This window comes from Macaca mulatta, chromosome 9, assembly GCF_049350105.2.
Source record: "Macaca mulatta isolate MMU2019108-1 chromosome 9, T2T-MMU8v2.0, whole genome shotgun sequence".
Classification (NCBI taxonomy): Eukaryota; Metazoa; Chordata; class Mammalia; order Primates; family Cercopithecidae; genus Macaca; species Macaca mulatta.
Genome location: NC_133414.1, coordinates 135,502,760 through 135,526,164, shown reverse-complemented (window position 1 = coordinate 135,526,164; position 23,405 = coordinate 135,502,760).

Genomic DNA, 23,405 nt, shown 5'->3' with positions numbered 1-23,405 from the left:
CCTTTTCTACAAAATAGGGTTTTTTACCATCTACCTAATAGGACTGATGTTAAGTCCATAAGACATAAAGCAATGACCATAGTACCTGGCCCTCAATTAAGATGAGTTATAATCTCCTACTAACACACCTCTCCTTTTGGAAGTTGGGGATTGGGGCGTGATGGATAAGAAGCAAGTCAATTCAAAGCGTGGCATTCAAGAGAAAAAATACCTAATGGGTGACAATATCAAATTCCCAGCCATTCTGCTCTCTCTTTTGAAAAGAACAGACCAGGCAGGGCTTGGAATGACCAAAAGTTAAGGCAACGAGTGCGGTGGCAAGGACACCAGGCCTCCTCTGCCCCGCTCTCTTGCTCTGTAACTTAAATTAAAAGCTTTGCCCTCTCTGTTCCTGGCTTTCCTCATCTGTCAGAGGAAAATAATATCTGCCCTGCTTAGTCCTCATTGTAGTAACATAAAGTGTAAGAACGTATCTTAATGTGGTGATGTAAAGCTTAAGTTATCTATGATGCTTAAGTTAATGTATCCGAAAGTGCTTTGAAAAATACAAACTGTCTTAGTCCATTTGGGCTGCTATAACACAATACCTTAGACGGGGTAATTTATAAACAAAGTTGTTGCCCACAGCTCTGGATGCTGGGAAGTCGAAGATGAAGGTCCCAGCAGACTCGGTGTCGGGGGAGGGCCTGTTCCTCATAGATGGAACCTTCCACCTGTCCTCGCATGGTGCAAGGGATGGACAAGCCTCTTTGGGCCTCTTTATAAGGGCACTGATCCCGTTGACGAGAGTTCTGCCCTCATAATCTGATCATGTCCTAAACGACCCACCTCTCAATACCGTTGCATTGGAGACAGGTTTCAACATAGCAATTTTGGGGGACACAAATTCTCAGACAACAGCAGATACTACATGCAAAGTAAAAATGCTGCTTTGACAGTATTTCTAAGGTTTTGTCACCATATCTTAGTTTGTATTCCCTGAAGGCAGGCCCTGAGACAACGGATCGGCTGCAGATCGATTATTTGGGAGAGGACCTCAGGAAGCAGGAGCTTGATCGTTTGGTAAGTGATGACAAGAAGGGGAAAAAACAGTCAGGGATGTTAATGAGCAGGGTACTGCCTTGACCTCCCACGGTTTCATAAACCTGGGCCAGTGGATTACCCTTGAAAAGGATTGTCATCAAACACAGCAGCTTCATTTTCCAGGAAATCCACTTCAGTGCTCCAGGGAGTAAGTCAGCAGTGAGTGCTCACAGCAACAGTTTACACACACGCGGTGCTTTCCATGTGCCGAGCACATTCCATGGGCAACTGCCATGGGCAATTAGGGCACAGTCCAGCTGGAACACTCAGAGGAACTGTGTGCCATGCACCCCGGAATTATCCTACCAACAGGCAAGCAGGCTGGGGTGTTTACTTATTGGATTCCAACCCTTGTGGGTTGAAGGTCATGCCTAGGGCAGTTAAAGCTCCGGCACTTCTAGGCTCCTGAACATGAACTGAGCATACTCCCAAATACGGGCTGAGAGCTTTCCTGTGCCAGAGAAAACTCTCAGGCCTAGAAGCAGAGAGACAGCGTCCTTTGCTGCTGCAGAGAACTGTGAGAATGTATGCCCCAGGGGACATGGTGTCTGCCATACCAGTTACTCCCACTCATATGACAATACTATAGCCAACATATTTTCATTACTCTAGCGACACCTTGCTTATCCAGAGAATATTTACTCAACAACTTTAATGCTCAGAAAAATTTGAAAAACAACCAAGAGATGAAATTAGGTGTCCCAAAATCCATGCACTGAAGTGCATTCGACAGAAGCTTCTGCTTGCATACCATGTGCTGTGGGTTAAGCCCCAGAAGTATCCTGGTGGGTGAGGCAAAGGTGCCTTGCGCTTGAGGAGTTCACCTTTTAGCGGGAGAGAGCACCCCCTAAATTTGATATGTACTAAGGATAAATCAAACAATGGGCAGAAATAGCGAGAGGAGAGAGTGGGAGAGCCTATTGCAGTCAGGAATATTCATTGAGGAAGTCACTTTTAGGTTTAGAAGTAAAAAACGAGGAAGAACCAGCTATAAGAGTGGGGCAAAGGGTTGCTCTGGTACTAGGAGGTCGCCTGTGTAAAGGCCCTCAGCAGAAAAGACCAACAGTGAGGAAGTGAAGGAGGCTCAGTGTGGCCAAAGTGGGTTAAAGCAAGGAAGAGAGTAGTCAGATAGGAGGTTGGAGAGACAGACCAGGCCAAATCACGCAGGGCTGAAAAAGCTATGGGCAGGGTTTGGGCTTTATCCTTGGGGGCAATAGGGAGCCACTGAAGGTTTAAAGCAAGAGAGAGAGCTGCTTGGATATGAAAACCCCAATGACCACTGTGTCTTCTGAGTAGCGAAGATCTAAAGAAGGGCAGGAGAGGGAGGGGAGGCTAGGTTGAAGGCTGTGGATGGAACCCAGTCTGGAGAGGTCACTGTATTTTAGCCCTAAATGAACCCTTCCAATCTTCACCCAGAGGTGACTTACTGGTAATTTACACTTCGGTCTAACACCACGGTTATCGTGGCTCCTAATCCTGAAAGTAGGACTTCCTTGACCTCCCACGGTTTCATAAGCCTGGGCCAGTGGACTACTCTTGAAAAGGATTGTCACCAAACACAGCAGCTTCTTTTTCCAGGAAATCCACTTCAGTGCTCCAGGGAGTAAGTCAGCAGTGAGTGCTCACAGCAACAGTTTACAAACACACAGCGCTTTCCATGTGCCAAGCACGTTCCACACACTCTGAATGCAGTAACTTATCCAAGCCTCACAAGAGCCTGGTGCTGCAGGAACTAGTATTAGCCTATTTGATAGAAGAGGAAGCTGAGGCATGGTGTGATGAGGTGACTGGGACATAAACCCAGACTGTTTGCCTCCAGAGGGCAGGCTCTTAATTCCAACTCTGCTGGCTTCACATTCATTCTAACTGAGTCAACAAATGTAGGAGCCTCTGAGATCTGGCTGCCTTGCAGAACCTGTGCTGGAAGAGCTGGGTGTCTGGTGGTCTGAGATGGAAATGAAGATGTTAGGGAGCGTGAGCCAGGCAAAATGATCCCCCATGGTGTTCCTGTCCGGGTCACGTGCACTGGTTCACTAATTTGTTGGGCTTTTATAAAGCACCTCCTGTGTACGAGGTACTGTGCTGCGGATTGGACATGGGACAACCTGAGGAGCAAAGGTTTCAGAATCCCAGTTCTGCTCTGCTACCTGCTAGTGTCATGACCTTGAGCTGGTCGCTTAACTTCTCTAAGCCTCAGTTTTCTTAACTGTAAAACAGGAGTTTCAGGGGTTGGGATGAGGAAATAAAAGGAAGGAAAGAAGGCAGGGAGAGAGGCTGGGTGTGAAAGCAGCTTGCAGGCTGTAGAGGCTGCACAGCTGTGGGTTGAGTAAATTCTGCAAAGGCAAAGTACTCGTGAGTGAGGAGCTTGCAGCCTGGGCTTGGGAAATCGTCTCCCAACCCCTCTGGCTTTTCAGCTCTTTGGGAAAACAAAGCTGACAAAAGTTTGCACTTTGTAAATGTGAATTATTTGGGCCTTAGGCTCTCAGATGCACAGAAGTAGGTGAAACTTTTCTTTCAGCGGATCCAAATTTCCTTCCATAACTTGAATCTCAGTATGTCCTATTTGCTCCCAGTGAAATCAGCTTGATTACTACCAGTGTCAGGGACCTCACTGCCTACAAGGCAATCCCTTCCATCTTAGTCATCCTCTTGTGAGCTCTCTTAGGTTGTATCTTAAATGAGTTGCTTTTCTTATGCCCACAATAGATTGCTAAATGAATGGGCTTTCTGGGTACCTTCTACTCAACAATTAAAGGTCGGAGGAAGGTCAGGTGGCCAAGGAGAAGTCCCAGTCCAGGCCCTCACATCTCTCGGATTTAGAGCAGCATGTTTTAATAAGCACATGATTTATGAGGGCCATGTGCTCCCTCGTTATTTGAAAATGGTGACAGTGGCTTTCTTCACGTCAGCTGAGAGGATGAATCCCATCCCCCTTTTGTTTTTCTCCATATTGTGCTCCTTTTGGGGAAAGGCCACTTCCCAATAAATAAGTAACAACAAATCACAAATAAAATAACACCGAGTCCTTTCCATCGTCGAGTCACATATGATTTACCAGGATTGAAATTCACAACCTGCAGCGTCTGAGTAAGGGGGGCAGAGGGGACAAGCTCACGGAGCCTTCACATTATCTGAATCCCAAATATGTGCCTCGAAGGGAAGGGCTGAGTTTCTATTCTCCGAGAGAGGAGAATCAACAGAGAAATAATGACAGTGTGCAGTGAAGGGAACGAAATGAATAAATAAGCCCTCCATGAGCTGGATTCAAACATTTATTTTACATGAAAGGGGGCTAATGACATTCAATAGGATAGAGGAAATCAAAGAGTCACAGCCAGCAGCCACCCTTTTAAGCCAGATTTTGAGCACAGTCCCCCAAGGGCTGTTTCTACCAATTTTCCAATAAATCACGCACTGACTTTTAGAAGAGACAGATATTTAATTCGTGCATTAGAACCACAGGACCATAACCAAAGGCTGTGGCCCCAGCGTCCCAGGTTCTTCTTACATAGTCCCTTAAACCACCCAGCTATAAAATGACAGGTTAATTGGGTAATTAAGCATTGGGCAGACTGCAGGATGAGGAGCTGATGGCTGACCTCAGGGGCCAGGATCAAAGTTCATGGGTTAAAGGACCTGGCCCGTGTGGAGCCCATAGCTTCCTCTTCTACTTCAGGTAGTTAGATTATAATTAATTAAACAGATGGATCTATCCAGAGGTTGAGTACCTGAGAGTGGCTCATTACACACCTCCTCCCAGCTTGTCCCAGCTGAAGTCAGTCTAATTTGCATCTTGAGGGCAGGAGGCAGAGGAAACACAGCGCTATCAAGGCTGGTCCTCCGGGCAGCCCAGGTGGCACGGGAAGGATACCCTCATCCTGATGGGAGCATTTCAACTCCCAGCCCATACATGACCTATGCACATACTCCTCCTTTATCTGCTAATTCAACAGCTTGTTCACAGCAGACCTGGATGATACAGTGGGGCTTACAGTCAGTCCAGTGAGAGGGGAAGATGGCAAGGAAGTAGCACAACCCTGATCAGCTTCCCAGCGGTAGAGTCCAGGGAATGGAAAAGGCCAGCAGGTTCAACACGGTTCCCGGAACCCAATGTGTGCATCTGGGGAAGTGCCCAGTGTCTACTCTCCTAGAGGAAAAACCCAACAGAAAAATAAGGGCCAGGCATGGATCATGCCTGTAATCCCAGCACTTTGGGAGGCCGAGGCAGGCAGATCATGAGGTCAGGAGTTTGAGACCATCCTGACCAACATGATGAAACCCCATCTCTACTAAAAATACAAACAAAACAAAACAAAACAAATTAGCCAGGTGTGGTGGCACATCCCTGAAATCCCAGCTACTCAGGAGGTTGAGGCAGGAGAATCACTTGAATCCAGGAGGCGGAGGTTGCAGTGAGCTGAGATTGCTCCACTGCACTTCAGCCTGGGCAACAGAGCAAGACTCCATCAAAAGAAAGGAAGGTATGAAGGAAGGAAGGAAGGAAGGGCAGAAAGACAGTGTCTGAGAAGGGGAGGTACCCAGTCCTGATAATGGGGAGATTTTCCCTGGCAGTAGAGTCGGGGGCTTCCTGAGGAAGCAAGGAACCGAGATCTGAAGGAACCAGGATCCCAGGGGAATGGAGGCATCTCCAATGGAGGAGGCAGCAGAGAAGAAGAAAGAGAAACCTGGCCAGGGACTGAGGGGTCAGGGTTGATGGGGAAGGGAGGATTAGGGCAGGAGAGCCAGGCCAGGAGGAGCAGGCACCACCAGGCTGGCTCCTGGGATTTAGCCCACCACATGAAGGTTTGACAGGCATATGGTGGGTAAGTAACCAGTTCGGTTCACAAGGTCTCAACAGGATCCAAATCCAAGCCCAAAGCAGAGACCTCGGCCCAGCTAGGAGGAAGGATGCTGAGGTCTGGCACCCCCACGCCTCCTGTAACTGAAACAGCACCCCTTTTCCCCACCATATTCCAGAAAGCAGGTGGCTTGGCAGTAGGAGCGGGGAGAGACCAGGCCTGGGAAGGTTTTTAGTTCCTCCCAAGGAGCCCCTGGGGTGACAGCATGGTGGCCCCTGAGCTGTCTTATGGTGGTGGAAGAGCAGGGACTGCACGGAGGAGTCTGCTGGGAGGATGGGGGCTTCTCCTGGCCATGCCTCTTCGGCCCTCTTTGGAACTGAATGACACTGCTGGCACCAAAGCCTTGAGGAGGAGAACCCAGACTGGGCCTCTAGCTCCATCCAGAGCTGGGCACAGCACAGGGAAATGCAATCAACTGGGCTGGGAGTGGGGACTAGGGCCCGTAAACTGCGCCCCATCCTGGCCTGCCTCCCTTTGGCTTGCTCACCTCCTACACTGGAGGGCTGCCCCTCAGGGGCTCCCCCTGCCCTTTGCACCCTCCCTGCCTGCAGGGTACATGGCGCATTAACGTTCCCAAGTTCTCACATGCCTGGCTCCCCCAGACAGTGGGCACTTCACGTTCTCCCTCCCTTCCTACCCTCAGCCTTCAACACAAAACTGTGTGAGTGGCATCATCCTAGTGGCAGCCCAGTTCCCACCTGCCACCTTCACTGCCACAGGAATAGTCCTGCATCAAGAGAAATGGCTTCCTGGCACATCAGAGCCAGGCCACAGGGAGCCAGCCCAGCACTGCACCTACAGGGGCTGTGAGGCTACTGAACAGCACCCCCCAGAGCCCAGGAGGGCAAAGACAGGCCAGCCTTCTACAGGGCACAGCCACGGTAACAAAGCAGCATCTGTGTACATATGGGAAGCTCTGCTGCTGCTCTCTAACCGGTTGGAAATTCTACCCCAAGTTTGCACCATAATAGAAGAGACAATGGAGAGGTTTCATCCCCCGCTGCAGGGTAGAGCGCTTGCCCTGAAACATAAATGAGGTACAGGCATGAGGCTTAGAAAACTCACAAATTATAACACCTCTGAGATGCCCATTGTGTCCATGCTGACTCCAGCAGGTTTGCATGTCCCTGCATCCCCAAAACAATAGCTTGAGTAGTCATCAGATGGCCAGAAACCAAAGCTACTGTCATTAAAATCCAAGAGGTGCTATTAATGAAAGTGTCCCTCACTCATTATGTAGAGAGAGCTGCTATTTCCATTTGAAGCCTGCTAGTTGGATAACTGCTTCCATTAAAACAAAAACCTCCCTCTGAGATGCAATTTAACATGCAAGTACTTGGGCTTTCAGACGGGCTGCTCCCGCTGTTGAAACACACACACCTGACTTTCTGGGCCCACAGTTCCCAGAGTCTGTCTGCCCACAGGATTGCCAGGAAACAAGCACGATCTCCTGAATTAAACCTTGCTTGCCGTAAAGTTATCACCAAAGTCAGCAAAGGCATGCCAGGCCAGAAATCCAGCAAATGCCTCAAACGTCAGCCTTTCAGAAACCATTCACTCACTTATTCATGTGTGCACCCTGCCTTCAGGGTTTGAGCACCTCTATGGGGCTGGCCACTGTGACAGCACTGGAATAGTACTGCTACTCCCACAGATACCTGCCTGCCCACATGCGGTTTCCAGTGAAGCCAGGGAGTGAAAGCAGAAATGAAACCAAGAACAGAACAAACAGATGTATGGTGGGCGTAGCCCTGGTGCAGAGGCCTGCGAGCCAGCCCATGCCATCAAGGCAGGAGGGGCAAAGAAATCTCCATGCAGAACCCCTGGGAACCAGCTGGCACCAAGCAGAGACCCCGGGGCTGACAACCTCATGTGCTGACAACCTCTGGATGCAGTGAGGTATTCCAAGATGTGCTGCAGTCTCATGAATTCAATTCAAGTGCTACAAACCAATACAAAGAGAAATGTTAGCATGTGCTGTAAAATGGGGCATTTGAAGGGTCAGAAGGCCCATCTTGAGCCCCTCTATTTATGAGATGCAGGTTCCTCCCTGACAGTCTGCTGTGAGATGCTCTAATTCTGGAAGCAGTCAGTCTCCTAAAGCAAGAGGAGGTAGAGATTAGGGTCTTCTAACTTGCATCACACTCAGCAACATCCACCCATGCCCATGATGTGGGCCAGGGGTCAGTCACACGTTGAACTTCAACTCCCAAGTCCCGAGTTTGCAGTATGAGGGATAATTGGAGGGAAGAAAGGAAGAAAAGAGAGAGAGAAGAAAGAAAGGAAGAAAGGAGGAAAAGGAAAGAGAAAAAGAAGGGAGAGAGGGAGGATGAGGGAGAGAGGGAAAGAAGGGAAAGAAGGAGGGAGGGGAGGGGAGGGAGGGAGGGGAGGGGAGGGAGGGAGGGGAGAAGAGGAAGGAAGGAAGGCAGGGAGGGAGGGAGACAGACAGAGGAGGGAAAGAAGGAAGGAAGGGAGGAGAGAAGGAGAGGAAGGGAAAGAGGGAGAGAGAAAAGAAAAGAGAGACAGGGAATGAGGAAAACATCCAGGGCCATTTTGTTCAGAGACAAGTTCACTGCTTGACACACAGTAGGTCCTCAAGAAATATTTTTTAGAAAAGAAATAGATGAAGTCAATGGCTATGACCTACACCTGCGATAAAATTCCTTTTCTATATGGCATAAAGCGCCAGGTCATTGATGAACTGGTATTATTCCATGAGCACAAATGATTGCTCCCGAAAGCCATGCAGGTGATAAAGGAACATGAGAAGCCAAAGCTGCCGGCCTTGGGTTTGGAAGCAGCTGTGGCCTTAATTACGCTGCTTGATTTATACTCTATTAAATCTGTATATAAGTAACCCATTTCTCTGAAAGCATTTAAACCTCTTATATTCCACCAAACACAGTGCTTTTATTTGAAATAAATGTATCCAGCTCTTTGGGGAACATATGGTATATTTCTCTCTTATTAATAATTCAGTTCAAATGAGCAAAAATTAGTTGGTGCAGTTACGGCTGATTTTGTCCTGAAAAGATCTGCATTAATTTTAGACGTTTTGTAAATTGGGCTATTAAATAAAAGCATTATATGTGAATTACCCTTTAAATTTTAAGCAACTTGGTAGTTTAATGGTATTTTCTAGTCAGATTCATTTTCAATCTCTAAAAAATTATAGTCATTATGGTAAGACAAATTCTTAAAAGCTGTTCCTTCTATCCAATTACATATTGTACTAATAAGTAAACTAGAAAACTTTTATGTTCTCCTTTCAGTGTTGTCCTGCTTGGCCACATCTTTTGATAGCATCTGTCTTCTGAGACGTTCCCTGGAGGGAGGTTGGTCCTGACTGAGCAGCTCCCATAAAGAACCGGACTCCGAGGGAGCCGAGTTCATCTGGGAGGGGATTTGTCATGGTGCCCTGCAGCATGTCTTTTGGAGGGTTCACCCTCTGCTGATGGAGAGTCTCCTCACTAAGACTCTGGAGCTCCGGGACTGCAGAGGAAGTCGGCAAGGCCCGACCAGGCAGCTCTGCTACAAAGTCCGAGGGAATTCCTAAATGGCCAGGGAGACGGTACTTTTAGGGAGATGAGCACACAGCTTATCAGCTCTGCGGTCCAGCCTGTCAGAGACCCCCAAAGCCAGGCCCACTGATGGTCCCTCCCCAGCTTGCCCCAGAGAGGCAGGGCAGGTTCCCAGGGGTCGTCTTCCCTGAGCTTTTGTGTGGTTCTGTCCCATTAGGGGAGCCTGGTAAGATCAGCAGGGCTCTGGGGTCTGCTCTAGGACTGGCCAGCTCTGAGGCTGGCTAGCTGTGTGGTTTTGTGGCAAGTTGCCTAATGGCTCTGAGACTTAGTTGCCACAACTGCAAAGTGGGAACTCTCGTGGGCTGTTGGGAGAGTGGTCAGGAAGCCCCCAGCACATCTCTGTCACGTGACAGTCGGGGAGCTGCTGGTCACCTTCCTTTCTCTGCCTCCCAACCTGGCGTTTAGCGGTATCCTGGCTTTGGGTTTTTTTGCAGTCCAGCTGATGGTGCAGGCACAATACTTGCCTTTAGTGGACATGACACTGGGCCGCCTGACCATGTTTCCAAAGCAAGTGGATCATGGACAGCTTGCCCTGGCCCCAGGAGAGTGCACACAAACTGTCACCACCTGCACCTCAGGACAGCAACTGCAAGATTAGAATACCTGTTCACCCCTTCTCCCAGCCCCCAATTCCTTCCTGCCTCAGGCTGTATGTTTTTCCACGTGGCTGGCTGGACATGCTGAAACAGGCAGTAATGCTGCCACCTTTATGGACAGCCAGAAAGAATAGGGAGTCCCTGTGGGGGTCACACCCAAGCATCCAGCCCAGCCTTTCTGCCTTACCCAGGCTGCCTGGCATGGAACTTTCTGGAGGGGTTGGAAAGTGGAATAGGCAGGGGGATTGAAGTGGGGCAAAAATCAGTCCTTACAACCTGCCGGCAACTGTCAGCTCTCCATTCTTCGGGAGTACATCTACTCTTGCTGAGCAATGCAAGTTGCTGCCTGGGGCCAGGACAATAGAAGAGACAGCTTCAGAGCCAGAGGAAATCCCAGAGTTCAAGGAGGGCCACACAGGGAGAATTCCCATTAGACAGATGGGGAAAGTGAGGCTCTGGGAGGGAAAGGGACCCCCGCCCCAAGGTGACACAGGGGAGTCTGGGAACCACTCTGGGGGGAGTGTTGAGGTAACAAGTCATAGAGCCCTCTTAGGTTCTGGTTTTCTAAGAAGGGCCTGGTCACATGACAGCCCCTGGTGGCAGTGGAGAGTAGTGTTCGGGAACGTGGCTTCTTGTGTTAGACATCCTGGGGTCAAGCCTGGGCCCCGCTGCTTGCCAGTATGTGGCCTCGGCAGGTGAGTCAATCTCTCTTCTCCCCATGTTTAAGATGAGAAGAATGCTACTGACCTCATAGATCAAATAAGTTAATACACAACGTGCTCAGGAACTCAAAACCTGAGCCAAGGTTTTTCAGAAAAAGAAATAAGTAGTGCAAGCCACCAGGTGGTGTCCACATGCTCCGCTCCTAAAGTGCTGCCTCTGAAGCATCGCCTGTGAGGATGCACCCCGCCCGGGCCTGCTCTGCATCACTCAACCCAACTTTAGGCCACTCTCTGGCTGCCCATGATCTATTTGCTTTGGCCATGGTCAGGGAGGCCAATGTGATGTCCACTAAAGGAGAGCTGCCCATGGTACCCAAGACAGCCACATCATTGGGAATTCCTGGCTGGAAACACCATTCTGGTGGGGTCCAAGCAGAAAATAGTAAATCCAGATCATTTCCTGAGCTTCATGCATTAACACTTTCAGGGCACATTTCCATGCGCGTTCCCATTTCCTCCCATCAGCCGGGGGTGTTACTTCTCCCAGCACTTCTTATTTCCAGTGAAGGAGGGAGGTTGAGCTACTTTTCTAAAGTCTCATGGTAAGTAAATGAATTAGGATTCAAATGCAGACTCCAGAGCCCACTGTAGATAATGACACTGTGCTGTGTAAATCCCCAAATACCTCCATGATTGTCTTCCTCAAAACAGAGAAAGAGGGCTGCAATGGTTCATTTTATGTGCCAACATACCTGGGCCACGGTGCCCAGATATATGGTCAAACACTATTCTGGATGTGAGTGTGAGGGTGTTTAGGATGAGATGAACATTTTAACTGGTGGACTTTGAGTAAAGCAGATGCCCTCCATAATGTGGGTGAGCCCCGTCCAATCAGTTGAAGGTCTGAATAGAACGAAAGACGACATCTTCTGAGCAACAGGGAATTCTAGAGTGGATGTGATTATCTTTGGACTTGAACTGCAACATCAGTTTCCCCTGGGTCTTCAACCTGCTGGTATACCCTGCAGTTTTTTAACTTGCTAGCCTCCATAATTGTGAGCCACTTCCTTAAAATAAATCTTATCCTATACACACACACACACACAAGCACACGCACACCCTACTGGTTCTATTTCTCTGGAATATCCTGACTAATACAAGGACTTAACAAAAATAACACCTACTTATACTTAAAACTTTAGCATTTGGACACTGAGAATGCAGAATTGGTTCTAGCCATTCTTTCATTCAATTGTCAGGTCCGAGCCAGGCTCCATGGGGGAGGTACAAATGCAGGCCCTGGTGCTACCCTCAGAGAGCCTCCAGGCTGGGAGCCAGATGGTGCCAGTGTGGTGGGAACATAGTACAGGTCTGGGTTAAACGCAGCCTTCGATGCTGCTTGGCCATGTGACCTTGGACTTGACCCTTCTGGGCTTTAGTTCTTCTATATATCAAGTGGAGGTGGTAGTTTCTAACATGTAGCATTGGTTATGAGGATCAAATGAGAAAATGCATGCCAACCACTTAATGCAGCACCTAGCCTGTCGTCAGCACTTGATAATTGGTAGTTGTTACCAGTATTACCATCAAGAAACAATAAGCTGAGCAAATAGACTACAGGATTGCTCCTGAAGTTCCAGAGCCAAAACTCCTCAAGGGGATGGCCATACCAGGAGAAGTTAAAAAGATTAAGCATTTAGTCTAAAAGAGGGTCACGTAGAGGATACTCGTGCACTTAGATGACTGCCCAAGAGCAGGTGAATAGGTGTCTCTCTGTACTCACTGGTGATACAGGAACAAGAGGGCACTTAATGAAATTAAAAGTAAAAAATCTGAAACGCACAAAAGGAAATACTTATGTACATGTTGTGTCATTAGCCTGTAGAACTCTGAAACAAAGGTTTTTAGGTGAATGGCTTAAGGGAATTAGGTGCATTGAGAGTGACAGCACAGTTGGGTTCTGTCACCCCTGTTGACATCAGGTGATCCTGGTGATTTACAGAAGAGCTACCCAAATGCCTATCCGTGAGCAGCTCTGTGTCCAGCGATGGTCTGCCACAAACTGAAGCAACAGCACCATCTATCACTACCTATCAGAAGAGGACACTCAGGTGGTGGCATGCTAGTGGCCTGGCATCACAATAAAAAGGACTCTCAATACTTAGGGTTGAAGGCAGAAATTAGCCAGGAACTAGGCTGCTCATTCCCTCAGGTGCAGCATGAATGAAGTATCATGGATATTTCTGTAAAATAACTGGTGGTGATAATAATAATATGAATAATATGGCAATGACAATTAGATCACCATCCTGTCCTCTGAACTCAGAGTAGAGGGAGAAAGATGAGCAAACAAACTGGAGCCCAAAATCCTACGTGCTGTGACAAGGCAGTCCAACAAAAGAGAAAATTAGGTCTTCCATGGGTGGGAGGAGAGTTGGGCAGAAAAGGTTTAAAGGATGAACTCACGCTTGAGCTGAAACTTGCGAGATGATTTGGGTCTGTGTTCCAAAGATGCTGCATAGTCTGGGACAGTCCTTCCAGACAGAGCAAGTAACATGAACAAAGCAAGAAGGTGAGAATGTGCTTAGTTTATCCAGTGAACACCCAGGGAATGAGGATTTTTGGAGCAGGAAAGCAACAGACACTGAGGGTAAGATGAACACTGAGGCCAGAAGTAGGTAGGAGCAAGACTGACGTACCATGTGCCAACAATGTACCACATATCTCAATGAATTTCAGTTACACGAACTTCCTTGATGCTTCTATGAAACAGCAGCAGGGAATCTATTCTCTGAGTTCATGCCATCGTCTCTGAGATTCCTTCAGCTGGATGAAAGCACAGCACATCAACAAGACCTTCAGCAGATAATTCTTCCAACACATGTTAAATAGTTATGTGTAAAGAGGTTAGGGAAAGACACCACTAGAAGATGGGGGAGGAAAGGTGACTGATCTCCATCCAGCTGTCTTTGTCCATCACACCTAATGTGGTTAAGACTAATGCTGGCTAAATCTACAACAGGGAAAACAATCATCAAAGACATACACCATGTCTCAATGAGTCTTCATATTTAAGTGAAAATGCCTTTCTTGAAATTGAAAGCATGTTTGCTAGCCTTTGTTCTTGATATAAATGCACTATTAGTGAGCTGCCCATATATGTGTGAAACCAAAATGCTTTCCCATTTACTAGTGATCATCTTCCAGGCCATGGTGATTGAAGGCAAAATGGGAGTGCTGTTCATGAATCTATGTATTATGCAGAGATCAGCCTATGCTTGGTCATTGGCAGTTCCATATGTGAAATACAAATAATTAGCTGGGAGACTGGGGAAATCAGGAAATCGATTCCTTATACCACTGTGTTGGATATAGCTTGTACTGGGATGACTAACCTTAGCTGCTTAAATAACAAACCCTCAAATCTCCATGGTTTAACCCAATAGGAGTGTCTTTCTAGTTCAGGTAAAGCTTCAAGGAGTGCTTGGAGATAAAAGGAAGAGTCCTCTGAGTTCTTCCATTTATTCAGCAGGTGGCAAGAGAGCAAGGATCATGCATAGGAGGTTTTTATGGGCCAGGCCTAGAAGAGATACATGATCACATTCTTCTGGTCAAAACTTAGTCAGAAGTCTCCATCAAAGAAGCCAGGAAGGCTGGAAAACACAGGTCAGCAGTGTGTCCAAAAATAAGGCAAAAGCACAGATGTGAGTGACATAAGCAGTCTTTGCCCCATAGCTTGATACACACAACATTTAAAAATACTATAAAATAGCCGTAAGTGTTTTGTAAAAGCTTTTTGCTTTTATTCTTAATCCAAATCAAAATTACTCCTTTCCCCTTCCCAAATGAGACGCATTTCCTTCATTCCCCAAAGTTGTACAACCACGACCGTGTGCCCCCAGATACTTAATATAGGCTATAAATCAATACACTCTGCTATAAAACCTTATGCAGAGGCAATGCTCACGAGGGGTGAGAGCTAGTGCTGGCAGGTGAGGCCGGCTTATTTCCAACACATCCTACTCCTCACTCACACTCTGTAGCCATCCTAGAAATCAACACAACTTGCCCCAAATCTTTATGTGATTGTTTAAACTGTATGGTATCCATCAACTTTCAGAATCTGATGGCTTTACTTTAATCCAAATAGCTGTCAGCCAAAGAAATCTATTCTGCTTAGAAGTAGCCAGAGCCATTGCTCGGCCAGGTCAGGAGTGTTCACGTGCACAGTGGACCAAGGCTGTGGCTCAGCCCAGCTGCCGCCCCCTTGCTGTGCAAACAGATGATGCAGGCAACCATCGCTCTGACCCGGCCATTTCTCACACAGCCAGAGTGACCTCATAATTTCTCCAATCCTGACTTCTTAGGGTCTACCGAGATGAAGACACATCACCATGGGCTATCCACGTGACAGCCGCGAGACGGAGGGCAAAGCCTGCGTGATTATGGCTAATCATTGTCTGCCTGTCCCTGGGTAGTTACGACTTACCAATGAATTGTACCAAATGTGGTGTAAAATCCCAGCTAATTAACTGTGAACCGAGAATAACTTATCCCAGGCCCATTTCATTCATATTGTAGAGCAAAAACCACTGGTGAACAACTCAACCTGCAGTGTGCCACCACCAAATTTGGTAAGGAAGCGTCAGTATTGTCTCAAACGCTGTAGATGCAAAAGAAACCACAATTCACATCCTGCAAAAGGCAAGCCCCAGACCGACAGGGCAGGCGAGAATTTATTTTTTTCCCTTTTCTCCTTAGCCGAAGTTATTATCACAACTGCCGGGGAATTTGTGAGATTGGGAGATAAGGATCGTAATGATTCTTTGGAGACCCGTCAATCACTGCAAACTGCTACCAGAATCGAAATTACATCTGCATTTGAATTAGCAACATTACTCGCCAATTTAGATCAGAGTGAACATTTTTCCATTGAAGATGGAATTAAATTAGAAAATGAGTGAGTCTTTAATTTCCAGATTATAAATCACTGAAAATAATTCAACTCCTGTACCTTAAGGCCAATTACATTATCCTAAGCGACATTTTATCTCCCAACCTTCCGAGTGATTTGGTGACGGGAGCCTTCACACAAATCAGTCTTGCTCTAGTAGCAAGAAATATATCTGCCCACCGAGTCACACACATAAAACACCAGGAACCGTTTTAATGCTGAAGCTTATTTTACATGAAATTTGATTGTCTGTTTGATAGTGTATTTTTGTGTTCTAATGAACTGATGCATTTGCCAGATGTGAGGTCTGAATTATGTTGGGTTCAGCAATGAAATTTTAAAATGATCGACTTATTCCAGGTTGGGGCATCTTCGTCCCTTCTGTCACCTTCTCCCCGTTTGGCCTTACAAAAGGCAAAAATAATGTGGATGTTTTTAAACCTGAACATTCTCTCATCTCTCTATGCCCACACCACCACGTGTGTCCTGCTTCTGCCACATTTGGCTGGGGTTATTTTCTGATACCTGCATGTCTGTCTCTCTAGACTGTGAGCTCCTCACAGGACAGTTCATGATTGACTCATGGGTATATCTGTCCAGCCAAGAAACTGGCACAGAGTAGGTGCCCAGTAAATATTCACTGCATAAATGGTTGAATGACGACACCTGACTCTTTCCACCTGGCCCCATTACAGTCAAATGGCAGCAGTGGGGATTAAACAGATAACCCGGCCATCCATCCGTCTCACCACCTTCACTAGCAGCACCGCTGAGGCCAACTGGAAAGCCAGGGAGGGGCTCCTCTGTCACTAGCAAGGTCTGATTTTCTTGGGTTAACTGGCCTAAATAAAGATCAAGGAGTCACCCCATCAACCGGTAACCCTTACCCATCACCAATGACAGGTAGACTTGACCTAGAAGATGTCCAAGTCCTGATGCAGGGACGGAGTAGGGGAGGGGAAGGAAAAGGAAATGCAAGAAATTTGGACATAGGGCAGGTGTCTTGCATGTTTTACAGGGCAGAGCTTTTAACAAAGGCCCATTTACAGGCAGGAAAAGGTGCAGAAGAAGACGTCATTTTTTCTCAAGGTGCTATCTGCCGACTGAGTGGGTGTCACTGACTCAACCTGGGGAGATGCATGGGACCTTTGCTGGCTCTGGCCTGCGGTGTGAGCCGGGCAAGTCGCTGAAGTTCTGTGGGCCTCCTTCCCCAGCATCTAAAGTGAGAGACTGAGCCCCCAGTCTAGCCCCCATTAATCAAGCCCTGGGACTATTCAAATGACCCCTCAGGGTCCCACATCACCACCACCAAGATGGCAGCAGGTTCTCATTCAGCCCTTCCTGGCTCCGTGTGGCCCAAGCATGTGCCCCCGCTGGGCCTCAACCTGCCCGTCTGCAAAATGGGGACCCGAGTGTGGACTTCAGTATCTGGGAATGGAGTTTAAGGAAGGATTAGTTAAACAAGAACCTAGAAGGCCCTGAGTGAGAGATGGCTGTTCCACCCTCAGGCAACGAAGAGAACAAAGCCTTCCCCCTCTCTCAGGTCCTCTGGGACCCAAGTGCCACCCGGACAATGAACAAACTGCTTCCCTTGTCAGAGAGTGGGAGCCCCACCGTGTAGCCAGGCCACCTCAGCCTGGCCTGCCATGTGGACGGGAGGTGCCACAGCCTCCCAGCCGCTGGGCTGAGCTTCCACTCCTAGAGGTTTCTGCCTGTATACTCTAGCAGCAAGGAGCTCCTCTGGCCTCACCTAGAGGATGCCCACAGGATGGACCAGGTGAGGAGGGCAGGGGCCTAACCCAGAGCCCCTCCCATAACACACACACACACACACACACACACACACACACACACACACACACACACACACACACCCCCAACCCTGAACCCCAGCAGCTCTGTTTGTTTAATCTCTATCTGCTTTTGCTTGTTTAATCTCTATCTGTTTCTGCTTGTTTAATCTCCGTCTCCCAGGGTTCTTTTCTTTTCTTTTTTTTTTTTTTTTGAGACAGAGTCACCCAGGCTGGAGTGCAGTGGTGTGATCTTGGCTCACTGCAACCTCCGCCTCCTGGGTTCAAGCCATTCTCCTGCCTCAGCCTCCCCAGTAGCTGGGATTATAGGTGCACACCACCACGCCTAGCTACTTTTTTATATGTTTAGTAGAGACAGGGTTTCACCACGTTGGCCAGGCTGGTCTCCAACTCCTGAGCGCAGGTGATCTGCCCACCTCAGCCTCCCAAAGTGCTGTGGTTATAGGCATGAGCCACCACACCCAGGCGTCTATCTGCTGGGGTTCTTTGTGAACTCTCTTTTGAAGAATGGTTCTGTTACTCAAATAAAACACTTCTTGTAATTTTGTAATGAGGCCAGGCATGGTGGCTCACACCTGTAATCTCAGCGATCTCAGCACTTTGGGAGGTGGATGGATCACCTGAGGTCAGGAGTTTGAGACCAGCCTGGCCAACATGGTGAAACTCTGTCTCTCCTAGAAAAAAAAAAAAAAAATACAAAAATTAACCGGGCATGGTGGCATGCGCCTGTAATCCCAGCTACTTGGGAGGCTGAGGCAGAAGAATCTCTTGAACTCAGGAGGCAAAGGTTGCAGTGAGCCGGGATTGCGCCATTGCACTCCAGCCTGGGCAACAGAGTGAGACACTGTCTCAAAAATAAATAAATAGGCCAGGCGCAGTGGCTCATGCCTGTAATCCCAGCACTTTGGGAGGCCAAGGCGGGCGGATCACCTGAGGTCGGGAGTTTGAGATCAGCCTGGCTAACATGGTGAAACCCCGTCTCTACTAAATATACAGAATTAGCTGGGCATGGTTGCCTACACCTGTAATCCCAGCTACTTGGGAGGCTGAGGCAGAAGAATCTCTTGAACCCAGGAGGCAGAGGTTGCAGTGAGCCGGGATCGCACCACTGCACTCCGGCCTGGGCAACAGAGTGAGACTCTGTCTCCAATAAATAAATAAATAAATAAATAATAAATTAATAAATTTGCAATGAACTGAGTCCAACCTGCTCTGTACACATAGACAATTGTAGCCCTAATGGATAGGCGGGACCAGCCCAAGGAAATCCTGCAAGCTCGTGACGGAGGTTGGACCAGAAGCCATGACCCCCTCCCCAGACTCATCCAAAAATGACACAGCAACAACCACCATTGCCCATGCAGATCACTGCCATGTAGGATCTGGACAAGATGACTATGCACTGTCTACATGAACAGACTCACAACAGCCCTGAAAGGTGAGAGATATACCTTCATTCCCATTCTGTGGATGGAAAAGCTGAGGCTCAGAACGTTAGGCCACTTCTGTAAGGTCTCCCAGCTAGTGAGCGCTGGAGCTGGGATTTGAACCCAGCAGTCGAGTTTCTGAGCCTACATCTGTAACTGTTAACTTACTACACTGATAGTGCCTCTCTCTGCAGAGCTGGCAGGCCTGGCCCTCCTCCCTCCTCCTTGTTGGAGCTTTCTCAGTTTCCATGAAGAGTGGGAGGCTGAGGCCCTAAGCCCTTCTGGCTTTGGAGCCCAGAGTTCCTTTGGCAAGAGTGTAGGGTTGTCAGATTTAGTAAGTGAAAATATTGGGGACACACTTTATACGGGAAGATCATATTTGTTGTTTAACTGAAATTCAAATGTGACTGGGTATGCTGTGTCTTACCTGGCAGGCTTACGGGGATCGGGGGGTGGCAGGTGCTTGGGGAGCTATGAGGTCGGGGAGGCTCGCCTGTCCCTCCTTCCTAGGGCCCACAGTCATTCTCATACTCAGGCCCTTTTCCCATGCCCTAGGCTCCTTCTCAGCGTGGCAGCCAACCATGCCCTGGGTGAAGACTCTGCCTGCAGGGCGCTCTTGCCACCAATACCCTCCAGGGTCATTTGAGACTGAGGAAGGACGGAGGGGCAAGTGGAGGCATTTAAACAATTCGGCTTAGAAGGAAGCAGATGCCACTGACTCTCCCACTGGATCCCTGGCTAGAGTCACACTCAGGGCCTTGCCCTGGCTACCTCCACTGCTGCAGGAGATGCCTGGCCTGTGACCACTGCGTTCACACAGGCGTGACAGCAGAGCACCGAGTTGAGCATCACTGCACATTGCTAACCTGTCCCTCTTTGGCCACGACAGCACCTTGAACAGCACCTGGGACTGTTGCATAGGTGTTTGTGGGATAAAGAGTCTAGGGAAGGGATGGAATGCCAGGCACCTCTTCCTCCCCAAGCCCAAGGCAGACGCTTTCCCACAGAGCCCAGCCTGCATATCCTTTTCAACACGGATCAAGGCTAACACCAAGGAAGGATATTAAAGAAATGGAAGGCATCCCTGGTTGAAACTCAGCTGCAGCTGAGGGACTGGGTTGGATCAGGGAGGGGGCAGGGAGAAGACAGAGGGCAACAGGTTGTAAAGGAGGAAAGGCACAGACCTTCAAGTCAGAAGACCTGGCTCCCAGCCTGCTGCACTCAGCACCTCTGAGACCTCAAGCAAGTGCACACCCTGCTAAGGAAAGCTCTGTCCTTGGTGAACAGGCACAGCGCTGTTCCCCATTTAGAGCCCTGTGGGGGATGTATCCTGAGAGGTGCTAGGCACAGTGCCTGCTTCCCAGCAATCCTCCTTCCACCTCCTCCTCTGCGAAGCTCTCTCTGCCTGCGTCTGCAGGCCCAGGGTGGCTAGAAAGAAGCATGGGCACAGGGAGACCCAAAGGCTTCCATCCCAGTTGGCATTTTAGATCAGAGAATTTTCTAGACCGAGAGCCCAGGATCCCGGACCTGTACTTTCAAAGGCTCAGCGTGGAATGGCATTCATGAAGGGCTCAGTGTGCTAAATTCTAAAGCAAGCAATAGAGCAATACAGGAAGGAATTGAGCCATGCAGAAGATTCACAACACAATCCAGGGTTCTGCAAGTCCTGATCCCGTCACTGACCACTCTGCACCCATCTGCCGTTCGATCCTGAGACGTGTGACCACAGCAGTCAGATCTCCCAGTGACTGAAGTCTACGCAATGGAATTGTTAAGGGAAATACTAGCAGGGGATGCTTGCTTAGGACTTTACAATGACAATCTGTAATTGTAAACACACACACACACACACACACATATATTTATTATTGTTAGTTAATTCTCACAACAACTATGAGTGAAAGCTGGGTAGGATTTCTTCTCAGGCCCACTTTAAAATAAGAATACTGAGTCTAAGACACTGTCCAAGGCAGAGCCAAAGATGCACCGAAACAGGCAGGAGACCATCGCACGAACCTTTCACTGCACCAGCTCCCAGCTCCACATCCTGTATGAACTAGCAGTGGTACCTTTCCTAGCCCTGGAAGGCATTCTGGGGTTGTGCTCTCAGGAGCCAGGAATCCTTGAGTGTAAGACACGGGAAGGGCCTCTCCATTCCTTCTAGGGACACAAAGGGCCTGGGTCTTCTTGGTGCACATTCTCCAGTAGAGCCCAGGCTCCCGCTCTAGGCTGAGCTGGGGCAGAGGCAGCCATGTATGGCACTGGGTGAGGGCAGTACATGTGAGGACGGGGTGTTCTTGCCCCCATCCCCGACATGCACACACATGCACAGCCTCGGCCTTTGCTCTGGTCTGAGGTCAATCAGCTCACGGCTCACCCTGGTCCTGGGAACCACATCCATTCTTCCTGGCCCCTTCCTGTAACCTGATGAGAACCTCCCATTCTCCATTTCCCGCTCCTCAGCCTCATTGTCACAGCAAGCGTTGAGAAGCCGGGCTGCCTCGTTCAAGCCTGTCTGTCTTGTTAGGTGATCTTGAAGCACTGGGAGGAGGAATTTCTGGTCCCTTTAAGACCCCAGATTGTTCATGGAGGAAGCATCATCCAGAGCAGTGGGGCTTTGGGGCTTTACTTTTTTATGTGAGAAGCTGGTGAGGGCTGTGAACGACCTCCCCATCCCCAGAAAAATAGCTATGTGTGTACACACGTCAATCTGCACACACTTTCAGGGGAACATCTCTATGGTATTGGGGGTTTTGACACGTTCTCTGCCTCAGAATGACAAACTTTATTTAGGGAGACAAGATTCACCCATGTTGACCAAAAGCACACGGCAGTGAGCAGCTATGGCCTAGATCGCCCCTGCCATACCGTGAAGTGAGATTAGGGAAGGGAAAGCTGAGCATCAGGGGGTTCAGGAGGCAGAGGATGGGGTCTGTGTTTGAGGGATGGAGAAAGTTAGCAGGCAAAATGGAAAGGGGGGTGAGGAGGTCCTGAGCCTGCTTTGTTGTCTATAAAATGGGCCACAGTCCATTGAGGACTAGTAATAATATTTACCTCAAAGGACTGTGGGTAACAAATGCAGGGACACAGAAATGCTTAGCCCCCTTGTGCCGGCACATGGTCACCCTGCTCACCCTCTTCAGGCCCAGCGGTGCCTGGCAGGCACGCTCGGAAAATGCCTGTATGTCTCTCTCCCTCCCTCCCTCTCTCTCCTCTCTCTGTCTGACCTCTCTTCCTATTTTCTCTTTCTCCCTCTCTCTCCCCACGCTCCGCCGCCCTGTCTCCCTCTCCATCTCTCTCTCCATCTCCTTCTGTCTCTCTGAGCCTCCCTCTCTCTTGCTCTCTCTGTATCTCTCCCTCTCTGTCTCTGTCTATCTCTCTGAGCCTCCCCACTCTCGTCTGTCTTCTCACTGACCCCAGGCCCTCCTCAGGACTCTGAGTTACACTGGCAGTAACATTAGTGACTTCCAACCAAGCAGGACTTTGCCAGAATGCCCCCATGTGCCCTGCCTCTCCATGGCCTGGTAGCTGTCTCTGGCCCTGGGGCAGGAATCTGCCACATCTTTAGCATTCAAAGTGTCAGTGCTGGACTGACCATGACCCACCGTTAGGCCCTGCTTGGGCCTCCACACTGCCCACCACCCGCAACCCCCTGCCACACTCCTGGCATCCCTGCCAACTTCTCCAGCCTCTAGGGCACGCTGAGCCCTGTGAGGGACAGACCCATGTTTGCTAACTCTCCATGTGGGCATCCCGGCAGGAACCCCCCTTCTCACAGCAGGGTCCAACCCATCTCAGGGCTGCAGATGAAGGGAGGTACCTCCAGAGAGAACCCACCCCAAGAAGAGTGTGGCAGGAGCTGGGCAGGAAACAGAATAGGGAATGCTATTTCCCTTGAAATTCTATAAAACAATGGCAACCAAAGACGCTGTGCCTTGGACCCTGGTGGCAAAGTCTACGTCAATGGGGAGGAGAAAGAGCTCTACCTGCACAGGTGCTCACAGAAAAGCCCTGCTGGCCGCAGCCCAGGAGTCTGATACTGTTCCCAGCACTTCGCCTGCTGCATGTGAGATTGAATCCTCACACTGCCTCATGTGGTCACATCCACTTATAGATGAGAACAGCAAGAATCAGAAAAACTATGTAATTGGCTCAAGGTCACTTAGTAAGGAAGTTACAGGGCCAGCATTGACACCCAGCACAGGCTGCCTGCAGTGCCTTTTTTTTTTTTTTTTTTTTTTTGAGACAGAGTCTTGCTCTGTTGCCCCAGCTGGAGGGCAGTGGCGTGATCTCGGCTGGCTGCAACCTCTGCCTCCGGGGTTTAAGCCATTCTCCTGCCTCAGCCTCCTGAGTAGCTGGGATTACAGGCATCCGCCACCATGCCCAGCTAATCTGTGTATTTTTAGTAGAGACGGGGTTTCACCATGTTGGT